At 41.0% G+C, this 14,263-nt stretch overlaps 1 long non-coding RNA gene across 1 annotated transcript; it reads left to right on the top strand.

Annotated features, from left to right (window-relative positions):
- Positions 1-216: 216 nt before the first annotated feature.
- LOC117366684 lies at positions 217-9,368 on the top strand. The gene is made up of 3 exons (XR_004540633.1): positions 217-365; positions 5,762-5,872; positions 9,178-9,368. It is a non-coding gene; the product is annotated as an uncharacterized LOC117366684 (long non-coding RNA).
- Positions 9,369-14,263: the final 4,895 nt, after the last annotated feature.

Genomic DNA, 14,263 nt, shown 5'->3' with positions numbered 1-14,263 from the left:
TGTTATTACCGGAACTAGTATTGTGTCAAGAATTATGAAGGTATGCGATCAAATCTTTTCAGTGTCTTTTTAATTAATTTTTGAAAATATATGTAATTTTTTTTTTTACATTGAACATTTAGCGCAAGTTATGTAGATCAGCAAAACAAATTCTTGCTTTAAAGTATTTTGAATTGTATGTTTCAGACAGCATGATGTGAAAAATTGCAGGGTATGAAGACTTTTACAAGGCATTTCAGCAACTGAAGTTCAAAGATGGCACAGCCCCCTGAATTGTCATTTTAAGACCCAATTATTTTTGTTGGCCTCTTATATGAATGATATGAAATGAAGCAAGAAGTGTCAAGAAAAGTACGGAATAACTTGTAAGTTAGAACAAGCTCCGAACCACATAGGGAGGAGCAATGACAAATCGGCCGAAGCCTTGGGGGCCAATCGGCTAGGTGCAGGGGGGGGGGGGGAAGGGGGTAGGATAGATTAGGGTGAGCGGAGGGGAGGTCGCCCCTTTCGATCCGGCTTCACACGAGGCGGACGCGGCTTCCCCTTCCGCTCACCCACTACAGCTACAATTTGTCTGCCTCTCAACTTACAGGAGCTCTCCCGCGGAGCTGGAGCCTGGCAGGGTGTCTTTGGAGCGCCTCCGGCTCCGGTGTCCTGTGAGCGACTGGGGCTGGAACGTGGGGGCCGCGGCATACGCGGCCAGGGGCGGTCCCCGACCATGGGAAGCGGAGGGGGGATCGCTACTTAGTAGGTTGTCTCCCCATGTGCTTCGCCGGCTCACTCTGCTCCCGGCGTGCACTGGCTCCTACGGAGTCACGTCGCACCCACCCCGACTCCTTATCGAACCGCGGCATGCCAGAGCCCGCCGAGACTCTCCCTCAGTTCCTGTGAGGTAAGAGCGTCTCAAAAGGGCCGCCGCACACGCCACGGGAGGGGGGGGTGACGCGGGCGCGTGGGCAAGGATCGGGGTGGTCTTGCTCCCTCGCTCCGACTAAGTAGGAGCGTCTCAGGGGGGGCCGCCGCACACGCCAGAAGGAATCTCCGGCTACGATCGGGTCCAGCCGGGGCCGCTGGCCCGGCGTGGCTGGGCGGTGCGCGCGGCCGGCCGGTCGAGACGCCGGATTAGGGGGGTGGTCCAATGCGTCCGGCGGTTGGGAGATGGGGGGAATTGGGGTCTCCGTCCTCTGGCGGCCACGCGGCCGCGGGCTCCGACGGGGCCCATCGCTGGGTCCCAGCCGCCCGGGCGCATGGGATCAGATGTGAATGATATGAAATGAAGCAAGAAGTGTCAAGAAAAGTACGGAATAACTTGTAAGTTTTGTGGCTCCACATCATTCATTCTCTTCTTGATTAGGCTAAGGACTTTTCAGTGGTGCCTCATATTATGATGTCATAATGCCTCATTCCCCCAATGCCTAAGAGCCAACTTTCATTGGTGATGTCACAATAGCTTGGTTTCCCTATACTTATGCCCCTTTACTAGATGCATTTGCCTCACTGAAATGAAAAGTGTCAGAAAAAGTGTGGAATAACTTGTAAGCTTCATGGCTCCACATCATTCTCTTCTTGGTTAGGCTGAAAACTTTTCAGCAGCCCCTCGCATTGAAATTTCACTTATCTCTAGAATCAATATGGCTACTAGAACTACAGTTCGCAGAGTATTGTGGAGAGAGTTTAATTAAAACAGTGAAGCATTTTCCTGCATCATGTGACAACAGTTTTCTATAATTAAAGAGACCACAGAACAAATGATTCCTGATTGACTTCCTTTTCAGAATTTGGATGTGAAACTACAGATACCAAAAATTAGATCTATGGCCTGCACAGATACATATTTCATTGTCTATGCTTCTGATTGTTACTGTTATTTAGAGTAGAGACAATATCAAATCAGTTGTCTTTAAATGCTTTCAGCTTGATGGTTAGGTAAAAGGCTATAAATACTGTTAATTACAGTCACGGAATAAAATTGAAAACAATTGCATTCATTTGTAGCCTTTTTTTTTTTTTTTTTTTGCCATTCACACAAATGTTACCAAACAATAAAAAGTGGTCCGAGTCCAAAAAGAGATTTATTTCAGCTATTGCCATAGCATACTTACAGATGAAAAACAAAATAATATTGACTTCTGAAAAAATTATTTGCTTAAATATAAGGATTGGGGGTGGGGGGTGGTAAGAAGAAACATCAGTTGGATACTCAGCGGGACTAAGTAGGAGTGATTGGTCCCATTCACAAGGTCATACCTGAGTTTTAGGCAGCACTTAACCAGACTGTGCCACTGAAAATCTAGGGAGACTGCCTTAACGCCAGTCGTCCCGTATACCCCTACTAGGGTTTTGAGATCTTGGCAGGACTACAGAACAGTTGTACATCAGACATTGCAAGGCAAATAGGAATTTACCCACTCTAAAACATTGCTGAGTGACCCCTGTGCTGTGGAACAATCTTCTATGATATATACAATTAGAAGTGAGTTTTATAAAAGTTAACAAATTCTTCAAGACCTTTTTAGACAGGCTTTTGGGGCCTGATTCTATAAATGTCACCTAAATAAACACCTCAACAACTTGTGCCTACCGTATGTCATTCAAATTTAGGTGCTAATTGTAGAATCACACCTAGCAGCGTCTAAATTGACAGACACAGGTAGGCATCATAATATTAGATGCCAGTATATTAGGTTACGATTCTCTTGGCCTGATTTGTTAGTGCCTAGCAGCACCTAAGGCAAACTACATCCCAAATCCACCTCCTAACCACACCTATTTTTCAGGTAGGCACTGGTAGGTACTTCAGTGTAGATGCCTACCGACTTAGGTGCCTATCTGAAAATTAATTTTTTAATTGGGTTTTCATCAGTTTTTAATGGTACTCTCAATTACCATGCCAATTAACAACATAAGGATAGTCTTACTGGGTCAGACCAATGGTCCATCTAGCCGAGTATCCCGTATTCACAGAGGCCAATCCAAGTCACAAGTACCTGGCAAAACCCCAAATAGTGGCAGCATTCCATGCTACCGTCCCAGGTCCGTCTCAACAGCAGACTATGGACTTCTCCTCCAGGAATTTGTCCAAACCTTTTTTTAAACCGGATACATTAACTGCTCTTACCACATCCTCTGGCAATGTTTTCCAGATCTTAACTATTCTCTGAGTGAAAAAAAAATATTTCCTCCTATTGGTTTTAAAAGTATTACTCTGTAAGTTCATCGAATGTCCCCAAGCCTTTGTAAATCTTTGATGCAGTAAAAAATCAATCCACTTGTACCTGATCTACATCACTCTGGATTTTGTAGACTTCAATCATATCTCACCTTAGCCATTTCTTTTCCAAGTTGAAGAGCCTAACCTCTTTAGTTTTTCCTCATACGGCAGGAGTTCCATCCCCTTTATCATCTTGGTCGCTCTTCTTTGAACTTTTTCTAGTGCTGCTATCTTTTTTGAGATAAGGAGACCAGAATTGAATGCAATACTCAAAAGTGAGGCTGCACTATTGAACGATAAAGAGGCATTATAACATTCTTGGCCTTATTAACCATCTCTTTTCTAATAATTCCTAGCATCCTATTTGCCTTTTTGGCCACCGCAGCACATTGGGCTGAAGGCTTCAGCATATTGTCTATGATGACAAACAGATCCTTTTTTTGAATGCTGACCCCCAAGGTGGTCTCTAGCATCCGCTAACTATGATTTGGATTATTCTTTCCAATGTGCATCATTTTGCATTTGTCCTCATTTAATTTCATCTGCCATTTGAATGCCTAGTCTTCCAATTGCCTAAGATCTTCATGCAGTTTTTCACAGTCTACATTCGTTTTAACTTTTTTTTTTTCCCAAAATCTTTATTCATTTTAAAAACCAACATTAAGTGCAACATATTATCAAACAATTTACAAAATAAAGCAGCACTTAATTCCATCAATTGATATAATAAGTACATATCCCATCCCCCCCACCCATCCTTTCATACAATTTAACAATTGTTTTAACAATTTTGAGCAGTTTAGTATCATCTGCAATTTAATCACCTCGCTCGTTGTTCCAATTTCTAGATCATTTATAAATAAGTTAAATAGCACCGATCCCAGCACAGATCACTGCGGCGCACCACTATTTACCCTCCACCACTGAGAAAAATGGTTCATAGACAACGGCGCGAAAGACAAAGGCACGCGCCAACAACTGAGCCCAAGACGGAGGCGCGCGGTGAAGAAAATTACAGTTTTTAGGGGCTCCGATGGGGGGTTTTGTTGGGGAAGCCCCCCACTTTACTTAATAGACATCGCGTCGGCATTATGGGGGGCTTGGGGGGTTGTAACCCTCCACATTTTACTGTAAAATTAACTTTTTCCCTAAAAACAGGGAAAAAGTTAAGTTTTCAGTAAAATGTGGGAGGTTACAACCCCCCACATCCCCCACAACACCCCCACAACATGGCGCAATGTCTATTAAGTAAAGTGGGGGGGTTCCCCCCACGCCCCCCCGTCAGAGCCCAAAAACAGTAATTTTGAGCTGCACGCACCTCCGCGCTGCGCTCAATTGTCTGGGTGTGCCTTTGTCCCGGCGCGCTTTTGACCTGACACCGAGAAAAATGGCTGTTATACCCTACCCTCTGTTTTCTGTCTGATAATCATTTCTTAATCCACATATGAACATTGCCTCCTGTCCCGTGACTCTTTAATTTTCTCATGAACCTCTCATGATGAACTTTGTCAAAAGCTTTCTGGAAATCTAGATACACCATATTAACTGGTTTACCTTTATCCACATGTTTATTCACACCTTCAAAGAAGTCAAGCAAATTGGTGAGGCAAGACTTCCCTCGGCTGAACCCATGCTGACTCTTGTCTCATTAAATCATGTTTGTCGACATGTTCCACAATTTTCTTTTTTATAATTGTTTCCACTATTTTGTGTGGCACCGAGGTCAGGCTTACCGGTCTATAATTTCGCGAATCTCACCCTGGAACTCTTTTTAAAAAATTGGCGAAACATTGGCTACCCTCCAGTTAAACAAAATTAAGTTGGCTGCCTGAATCAGTAGGCATGCTGATCTAGGTACCTACTAACACCTACCTAGCAATTTTGTTGGCTATCTTTAAATTGTTATATTATTCTGTTTTAAATATATAGTTTAGAATCTAGAGTTTACCATATTGTCTGATCAGCCTACTGACCTCATTATTAACCAAAATGGAACCTTTTTATATAAATGCCAGATTATTCCCTGCAGATTCTATATATTTGCTTCTGAAAAAAACATTTCTAAAGAGTCCATATTCATCAGTAGCCAACCCTTATTTCCTGTTTTGTTGGAGGCCAGTAGTAATACAAAGGGTGAGATCCCTTTCCTTACCTTTGGAGACCATGAGGAATTAAGAAAGACTCACTACAAGGATTTAAACTAATAGGATGGTTTATGTGGCAGATGCAAGTGTACTCTCAACTTTCTCCTCACTCACCCAGAAGAGGTCAAGTCCAGTCATTGCTAGGTTATTAAAAATCAGTTCAACTGTAATTTTCCTAGACAAAAAAATCTTAGAATGTTTGGAAATGTTCTCATTTCTTTCTTTTAGGAAGCATTTTCCCAGCTTTCCTTTCTGACATGCAAGACATCTCAAATAACTTCAATATTCCAACCCATCTCCTACCTCATTACGCTCCTTGTTTTTGTAACTTTATCAATTAGGTGATACTGTGAAATTTATCCTCTGATATGTTTCATTTAATTTATTGATTTATTTTTTTTTTCAGCAAGTCACATGGAGTGTGGCTCCTGCCAATGGTGTTCACACACAATCACCGGATCTGAATGGACTCGACCAAAAATCGGGAGAAAGCTAATAGCTAGAACATCAACTACATGTAAAAGCAAAAATATAATACACATGATATTGTGCCCATGTTATCTAATATATATTGGTAGAAGCAGCAGACAGATGAATGTTCGTTTAAACGAACATAAATCTAGAATTGTGACAGGAGCATTACAAGCCCCACTAGTTCAACACTGGAGGGAAAAACAACATGCTTGGGATGAGATAAGATGGAGAATAATAGATCAGGTAGTAGAAGGGGGTGGGGAGGGAGGAAACTATGATAGGTTTTTAAACTTTAAAGAGCAAAGGTGGATTTTCTCTTTAGACACCATGACACCTAAAGGTTTAAACTAGAGAATGACACGGTGACAAAATTCATCACCGTTCCCATCCCCGCGGGAAACCATCTTCATGTCATTCTTTAAGGAGAGAGGGAAGAATCAGAGTATGAATAGCCACAACCACTGACCCACAAGCTTTGCTTTGAAGAATGCTGGTGTAGAAGGACTGAGGTTGAGATAGACACTACAGAATGACAGTCTCTGGTATCCAGAGCAGATATTGTGATGTCATAATGCCTCATTCCACCAGTGCCTAAGAGCCAATCACATCAGTGATGTCACAATGGCTTCATTATCCTTGGCTCAGAATGGCCACAACCACTGACCCACAAGCTTTGCTTTGAAGAATGCTGGTGTAGAAGGACCGAGGTTAAAATAGACACTAGAAAATTACATGGGATTATTTCCCGCAGTTATCCGCGGGGACAGGAACGGTGATGAATTTTGTCACCGTGTCATTCTCTAGTTTAAACCTGGAATTGAATGGAACACTCTATTATAACTTTGAATCATAAGGGTGGTTTTTGAAACATTCTGTTTAGAGGTAAAGGAAAAGGGTTCTAAAATATCTAAAGCCAGCTGATGCAAAAAAACATATTACTTCAAAGTCTACTTCGAATATACAATGCTGTCCCAAAAAAACAAGAATCTTTTTAAAGATAAAAAGCTGCTTTTTATCTTTAAAGAGATTTTTGTTTTTGTTGAGCAAACTTTGGAACATCATTAGTTTAGTTTGGACATGCCCCTGTTATTATGGACAACATTGCATATGTGGAATAAACTACTCTTTTACATCAGACGGCTTTCAATCCTTGTGGAATCCTTTTTTGATCCCAGCTAGGTATGCCATCCTTTCACAGAGTTTGAAATGGTTTTTTTTTTTTTTTAAATTAAATTTTGATTGTATTTTTAAAGATAGTGATCAAATTAGCACACATTTTTTTGTTTTATTGTCACAGTTAATTGCCCTTGAAGCAGCCTTGCTTGGCGAAACGCGTGGAGGGGCATAATCGAAAGGGACGTCTAAGTCCGTTTACGTCCATCTCGCAAGTCGTCCAAAGTTAAAAAGAGCCTAAGACACATTTTCGAAAGAGACGACCAACTTTTTTTTATTTTCGAAAATCATCTAATTATACGTCCTGCTGATCTGATCGTCCAAGCCGCTAAATCATCCATCTTTATACCACATTTCCGTCCAACTTTCCGTCCAAGTCCAAAACGCCTAGAACAAGCCCTGTTGGACATGGGAGGGGTCTGCAAAGTGATGGACTGCACACTCAGACATGCCACCTAAATAGTGGGGTAACTTACAGGGCACTGCTATGAACTTCACAAAAGGGTGCCATGGCTTCTCCTCCCTACAGCTTTCTTATAGGTCACGGTGAGCCCCCATACCACCTCCAGAATCCCCTAGACCCACTTATCTACCACCCCAATAGCCCTTATGGCTTCAGAAGCTACTTATATGCCAGTAAAAAAGGGTTTTGGGGGTATATAGGGGAGTGCACATGTTTAAGTATCAATGCAGTCATTTCAGGGGCTTATGGGCATGGGTCCTCTTCTCTATGGGTCCCTAATCCACTCCCAAGATGACTTAAGCTGCCTCTGGGTTGGACGACTAGGCTTTCCTATGCCAGGCAGCCAGGTGATGATGATTTGGAGGCTGAAATTTAAAGTGAAATTTAATGTGGGGGGGGGGGGTTGGTGATCACTGGGGTAGTGTGTGGGGGTCTGTGTTATGTGTTTGAAGTGCTTATCTGGTGAGTTTAGGTGGGTTTTTGTGACTTAGACCATATTTTACATGGTCTAAGTCACAAAATCCAAGTTCCGTCTAAGCTCTGTTGTAAAACTTTCGGTTTTACATGCTATACGACTAAGTCTAAGCCGGCCCATGTCCCGCCCAACTCCCGCCTTCGACACGCCTCCCAAAACACCCCGTTTAGCTTTGGACATTGAGCGGCGCTATGAAGGCCTAGATCATTTTTAAATACGTCCAAAACCCGGTTTTATTATCGGCGCTTGGACGTTTTTGAGAAATGTTCATCCAAGTGCCGACTTAGGCCGGTTTTTGGACGTTTTTCTCTTTCGATTATGAGCCCCATAAGGTACTGTCGCTGGGAGCAGCTTGAATAAATCTGACATTATCTCCAGTCTGTCTACCAACATTGGCATCTACACTGAGTCGCTTTTTGGGGCCTACCCAAAAAGTAGATATGTTTTTGGGCAGAGTTTGGGCGTGGATAGAGTTAGATGCTGGTAGGCATCTACCTTAGCTGCTTGTCTAATATACTGTCACCTAAGTTGTAGATGCTTACTAGTACCTAACTCAACTTAGGTGCCGCTTAGGGCCTCTTCTATTAAACTGCGCTAGCAGTTTTTAATGCATGGAGCTGTGCTGAATGGCCCGCGCTGCTCCCGACACTCATAGGAACTCTATGAGCGTCGGGAGCAGCACGGGCCATTCAGCGCAGTTCCACACACTAGAAATTGCTAGTGAAGTTTAATAGAAGAGGCCCTTGGGCCCTATTTTACTAAGGTGTGCTAACCGCTTAGCGCATGCTAATCGAATTAGCACGCGCTAAACGCTAATGCGTGCATGTTAGTCTATGGATGCGTTAGCATTTAGCGTGCGCTAATTCAATTAGCACACGCTAATTGGTTAGTGCACATTAGTAAAAGAGGGGGTAAGTGTTATTCTACAAACAGTGCCTAACTTTAATTGATATGTAATAGGTGCCATTGCCAATGGTGCATACTACGTTAGGCATTGTTTATAGAATCAGGCCTTTTATATTCGAACTAGATAATTCTCTAGTAGGTGGTCTATCAAATAAATCAGAAACTTGAAACCATTATGGATATATTTTTTTTTTTTTGCCTTGATTTTCAGAATTGAATGACCCTAAATCTGCCTTGAAGCTAAAAAAAAGAAAATGTTAATCAAGAGATCATGGATAAGCAATGTATAGCATTGTCCTAGTCACTAACTAACCAATCTATATCGTTCCAGCTTTGACCCTGAGGGCAGCCAAAGGCAAATGCACTTCTAGAAGACCGAAAAAAAATAGACCACGCTTCTGCGATTCTCTGCTGATTGATAAATAAAACAAAAGATGAACGGTTGAAATATGATTAAAGATGGAAAACACGGCAACAAGACTATAATAATGTGTCTGGCAAAAACTAAGTTCACCTGGGAAACATCACCTGCTCGCTGCCTGTTTTGACAGTTTGAGGGCTCAGCTAGATAAGAACATAAAATAACATAGTAGCTATAACACAGTTTGTTCATTGTTAACAGTTTTACAAAATGTGCTTCTCCACAGTGAATTTGGATGCCATTGATATAGACTACTGAGAAGATTATTTTATTCTAATTGAATGCACAGAACAAAGTTTTCTTTGTCTTTTATTTTAAATGGATGATGATAATAACACTAGTTACTCTGCTTAGTACATAATAACAGTAATATTACACATTATTTGCCATTACCTACATTGCCAGATCCTGTATAGACTGCTCAAATTTAGGCACCTAAATTTGGATGTAGATCCAGATGTGCACTTGAACTAATTAGACAATTAAGTGCTAAGAATCAATTACTGGTGTTAACAAGCACACAATTGGCAATAATTAGGACTTACTTGCTGATCTAAGCCCTATTTTATAACATGTGCACTTACATTGCATACTGCACAGCTCAAAAGGCCCTAGAAGGGGCATGGGTGAGCCAGAGACATTCCCAGAAATTAGGTACCTGTATTTGCATACCTAACTACCATCAGTTGGACTCAAGCGTTTACACCAGCTTTGGAAAGCATAAGTTCTTTTACCCAAAGTTAAGTTAGGCATAAATGCTGAAATTCTATAAATACAGAATTAAATGGCCAAGAACTTAAAGTCGTAGGATAGGAGTACTAAAGAATTATAAATGTCCACACTTTTCTTTGAGATTTACAGGCAATTTGTCTTTTCATCAACGACACGCATTATTGGAGCTCAAAAGTAATAATCAAGTCATTATTTTAAGAACTGACGAGGGTGGGACAGTGGTGGTACAATCAACCACTGCTTATCTTGCAGAGGGCTAGCACCAATTATCGGATTCTGCTGCGTATTTAAATTGGATGCAGATCCTCTACCTGAGATCTACCAAACTTTGAGTGCAATTGTCAAAATAGTTGTAAAGAAAGGGGAGATAACCACTCAGGAGGCAGCTTTTTTATGCCCTAAATATCCAACTATACCAAGGATTTATTCTTTACCGAAGATTCACAAGAACTTCCGATCATCCCCTGGGAGGCCTATAGTTAGCATGCAGGGGTCTGTGTTGGAACCAGCAGGTCAGTTCATTGACTATTTTCTTCAAGTGAAGGCCAAAAAGGTTAGATCCTATCTGCATGACTCTACCCACCTTTTGAGATTATTATCAGATATTAGAATTTCAGAAGATGTCCACCATATGGTAACCCTAAAGGTCAGTGTTGACCTCACATCAGAGTCATCAATATTGACATCAGTGTCATCAGTGTTGACATCACATCAGAAAATCCTCTTCGAAAATAACAATACTATTGCTCACATCTGCCCCTCCCCCCAAGTACCTCTTTAAATGTTTACCAGCGTGAACATCGTTTTCTACTTGCTACTCACACCAGCGTTGGCTCCCTTCTGACATCACTTCCTGATTGAAATACAGCCTATGAAATTGCTGCTAGAAATTGTGGCAGCCATTTTATAAAAGGAGTCATGATAGGCAGCAGCAAGTGGGCATTGCTCCTGTCCTTTGGACTCTACTGGACCACAAGGATTCTACTTGGTAGGCCAGGGGAAGGCATAGGGTGGGAAATCATGAGGGGCGGGGCACAGTTGGCCCTTCTTCATGTTAGGAGTGGAAGGGAGGAGTATCAGGATTATAGGGGAGGGAGGGGGTACCTGTAAATCCGATGCTGCAACCCAGAAGTTTACCAAGTACTGGCCAATATTCAGATTTTTACTTAGTTAGCTTAGTGGCTATAGTAAAAGACAGCCTTTTTGATGTCCTAACTTTAGCCACTTAATTGGTTAATGGTATGAATATGGCTGCTAACCAGTTAAGCCCTGGCTCTTCCCAGGCTCTGCTGAGCACTAAAACACAGATCTATAAATAAAAGTCGTGTAAACATACGCAAAAGTCATCAAATCATGGATTTAATGAGGATGTTTGAACAAAAATAGGATTCTATAATTATTCTCATTCACACTGATTATCATTCTTAGTATAAAAAAAAATTCAATATACCCCTGTTAGGAGAATAATTTGTCTGATTGAGTAGATATGAGAACCCTAAAATTCAGCTTTCACGATTGTATGTCATGGATTTAGGTTTGTAATTTGCTGAATTTAAGTATATCAGTTTTACCATGTTGGGTATTTTACTTATCAGGTGACAGGTGTACAAGATAAGAGATTTATTATTGACTGGATTAACTAGGAGATGAATTTCATTCAATATAATAAGTATTAGCTTTGACAGAAAATCTACAGTATCTTGTTAAAGGAGGGTGTTTAATGAGCCACAGAAATAATGCATACAGACTTATCTCACTTGTAGGAATCACAGTAAAACACATTGGAGGAAGGAGTCCAGTCATGTGGTCTTTTAAGAAAGTGTATCTAGTATTTCACTCCATATAGTTTAGAAACTTTTCAGCTTGTGTACAATTCAATGTAAAACTTTATTATCAGTAATATAGAAATGATTCCTTTAGGTTATAAATTTCATATTGCTGCCTCATGAAAACTTGCTAAAAAAAATCTGTTTGGCTGATATTTAACCAGCTGCGTTCAGTATTTTGTCCACCACTGGCTGTATTTAGTAGTGTAGTAAGTGGGGTGGACTGCTCCAGTTGCCATCTTCACAGGCGGTGCCAGCAACAATGCTTCTCCTCCTCTCTGCCCCTCACCCAATGTATCTCTTTAAATGTTCACAGCATTGGCTCCCTTCTGACATCACTTCCTGTTTGTGGAACCAGGAAGCATAGTCAGAAGGGAGCCGACGCCAACATGAGCAGCCGGTGGAAGAGGCTGCTTGCGCTAGTGAATATTTCAAGGGGTACACAAGGACGGGGGAGTGCTCAAGTGGCAGGGAAGAGTGAGAAGGTGCCCAAGCAGCAGGGAAGAGTGGGAGGCTTACAATGTGCTGATGCCAGTCACTACTGCCCCGGGTGCCAACCTCCCTCGTTATTCCACTGGCTATATTCCTGGATATTCAATGTTTGGCCATGTCATTGGTTGAATATTGCCAGCCAACTTATGTGGTTAAGTGCAATAATCAGCCTTTAACTGCATAAGACGAGCTGCATAAAGATAGAACTGCTTTTTATGCAGCCCAATTTAAGTGGTTGTCTTATGCAGTCAAGGGCTGCATATTGGCCTTTACCATAACTACATATGCGCTGACTCCACTGCGGAACACCCACAGTTTTGCTGGTTTCAGCTTAGGCACTAACCACATAAGTGTTAATTGAATATTAGTGGTTAGTCCCAGACAAGCAATTTAAACAGCCAGGAAGGCTCTCTGGGCCATTAAAATCATTTTGAATATCAGTCGATGTGAGCATGGGTGGCAGAACAAATGAACCCAGTGGTATTGCAATGATTATGGCACAAGACAAACCTGTAACATTTGTCACTTTATACATGAAACAGAGAAAATCATCTTAGAAAATAACATTACTATTGCTCACATCAGGCATTGTAGGCAGTTTGCCAAAACTTGACCAAATCGGGTTCATCTTCAATAAACTTGTTTGTGTGTTATTGGACCTTCCTCCTTCCTTGGACTACCTTTGCTACTGCTTCTTTTCCTTACATATGGGGTGCTCAAAAGTTCTCAGCTCAACTGAGCGTTATTTTGCTACTGTAGCTGAAAAGAGTGTTACCTTATTTAGTTAAGTGCCAACAAAATTCTACGATTTGACATTGTTCAGATCATTGATTGGACCATATCTACGCCATTCTTTACTTGGTTGGGATGAGAAACTTTCAACACCCCCTTATAATGTGAATAGTTTCAGTCTCTGGTAACCAGAGCTGAGATTGTGATGTCATAATGCCTCATTCCACCAACAAGAGCCGACCTCACCAGTGATGTCACAATGGCTGATGCCTATACTTGACTCACTTTTATGACATACAAGGTGGTGCTGAAAAGTTCTCAGCCCAACCAACCAACATCCTAAATTCTGAGTGTTATTTTGCCACTGTAGCTGAAAAGAGTGTTGTCTTATTTCATTAAGTGCCAATTCGCAGAAACAAAATTCTATGATTTGACATTGTTCCGGATCATTGATTGAACCATATCTACGTCATTCTCTTCTTGGATGGGCTGAGAGCTTTTCAGCACCCCCTCGTATATCCCTTATCAAAGGGATAGAGGTTTACATTATTTATTAAAAAAGAGCCTATGAAAATATATTCCAATGAAAGAAAATCAATAGCAATAAAGAGTGATAATAATAATATAAAAGTAGGAGAGGGTCCCATTCAATGCATATGAAGCCCTAAGATGTCCAGCTATTTATGGACTCAAAACTGCTTTTATTTAATCATGGAGGTACCTCCAGAATTCGTATACCAATATGCTAATGTGCAGTTGAAAAATGTGTCCAAATATTCAATAATGCTTTATTAATAATTGGGAACTTTTCTATATTTCTTTTATATACAGAGCGGACCAACAGTAGGTACATATTTATTATTATTTCTTTTTATTTTACAGGTGTCAAGAATAAAATTTCTATGAAGTTTTTGTATCAGTTACATCATTTAGCTTTTGCTTGATTATCATTCTGTAATGTATTATACCTATTCAATATCTCTACAATAAAAAAAGAAATAATGAATAAATACTGTATACCCGCCTTTGGCTCACCCTGTATACTCTCCTAGGTTATACATTAGATAGATAGGGATCCTTTTACAAAGGTGCACAAACCGATTTAGCGCACACAAAATTGGTTAGCGCGCCTTAGTAAAAGGACCAGCTAGATAGATATTCAATTCATTCAAATAATATCACCAATGTTTCTCGAAAATAATATTGTACTTATC

The sequence above is a fragment of the Geotrypetes seraphini genome, chromosome 9 (assembly GCF_902459505.1).
Source record: "Geotrypetes seraphini chromosome 9, aGeoSer1.1, whole genome shotgun sequence".
Taxonomy (NCBI): Eukaryota; Metazoa; Chordata; class Amphibia; order Gymnophiona; family Dermophiidae; genus Geotrypetes; species Geotrypetes seraphini.
Note: the sequence above shows the minus strand (reverse complement) of the source record. Positions and strands in the feature narration are given on the sequence as shown.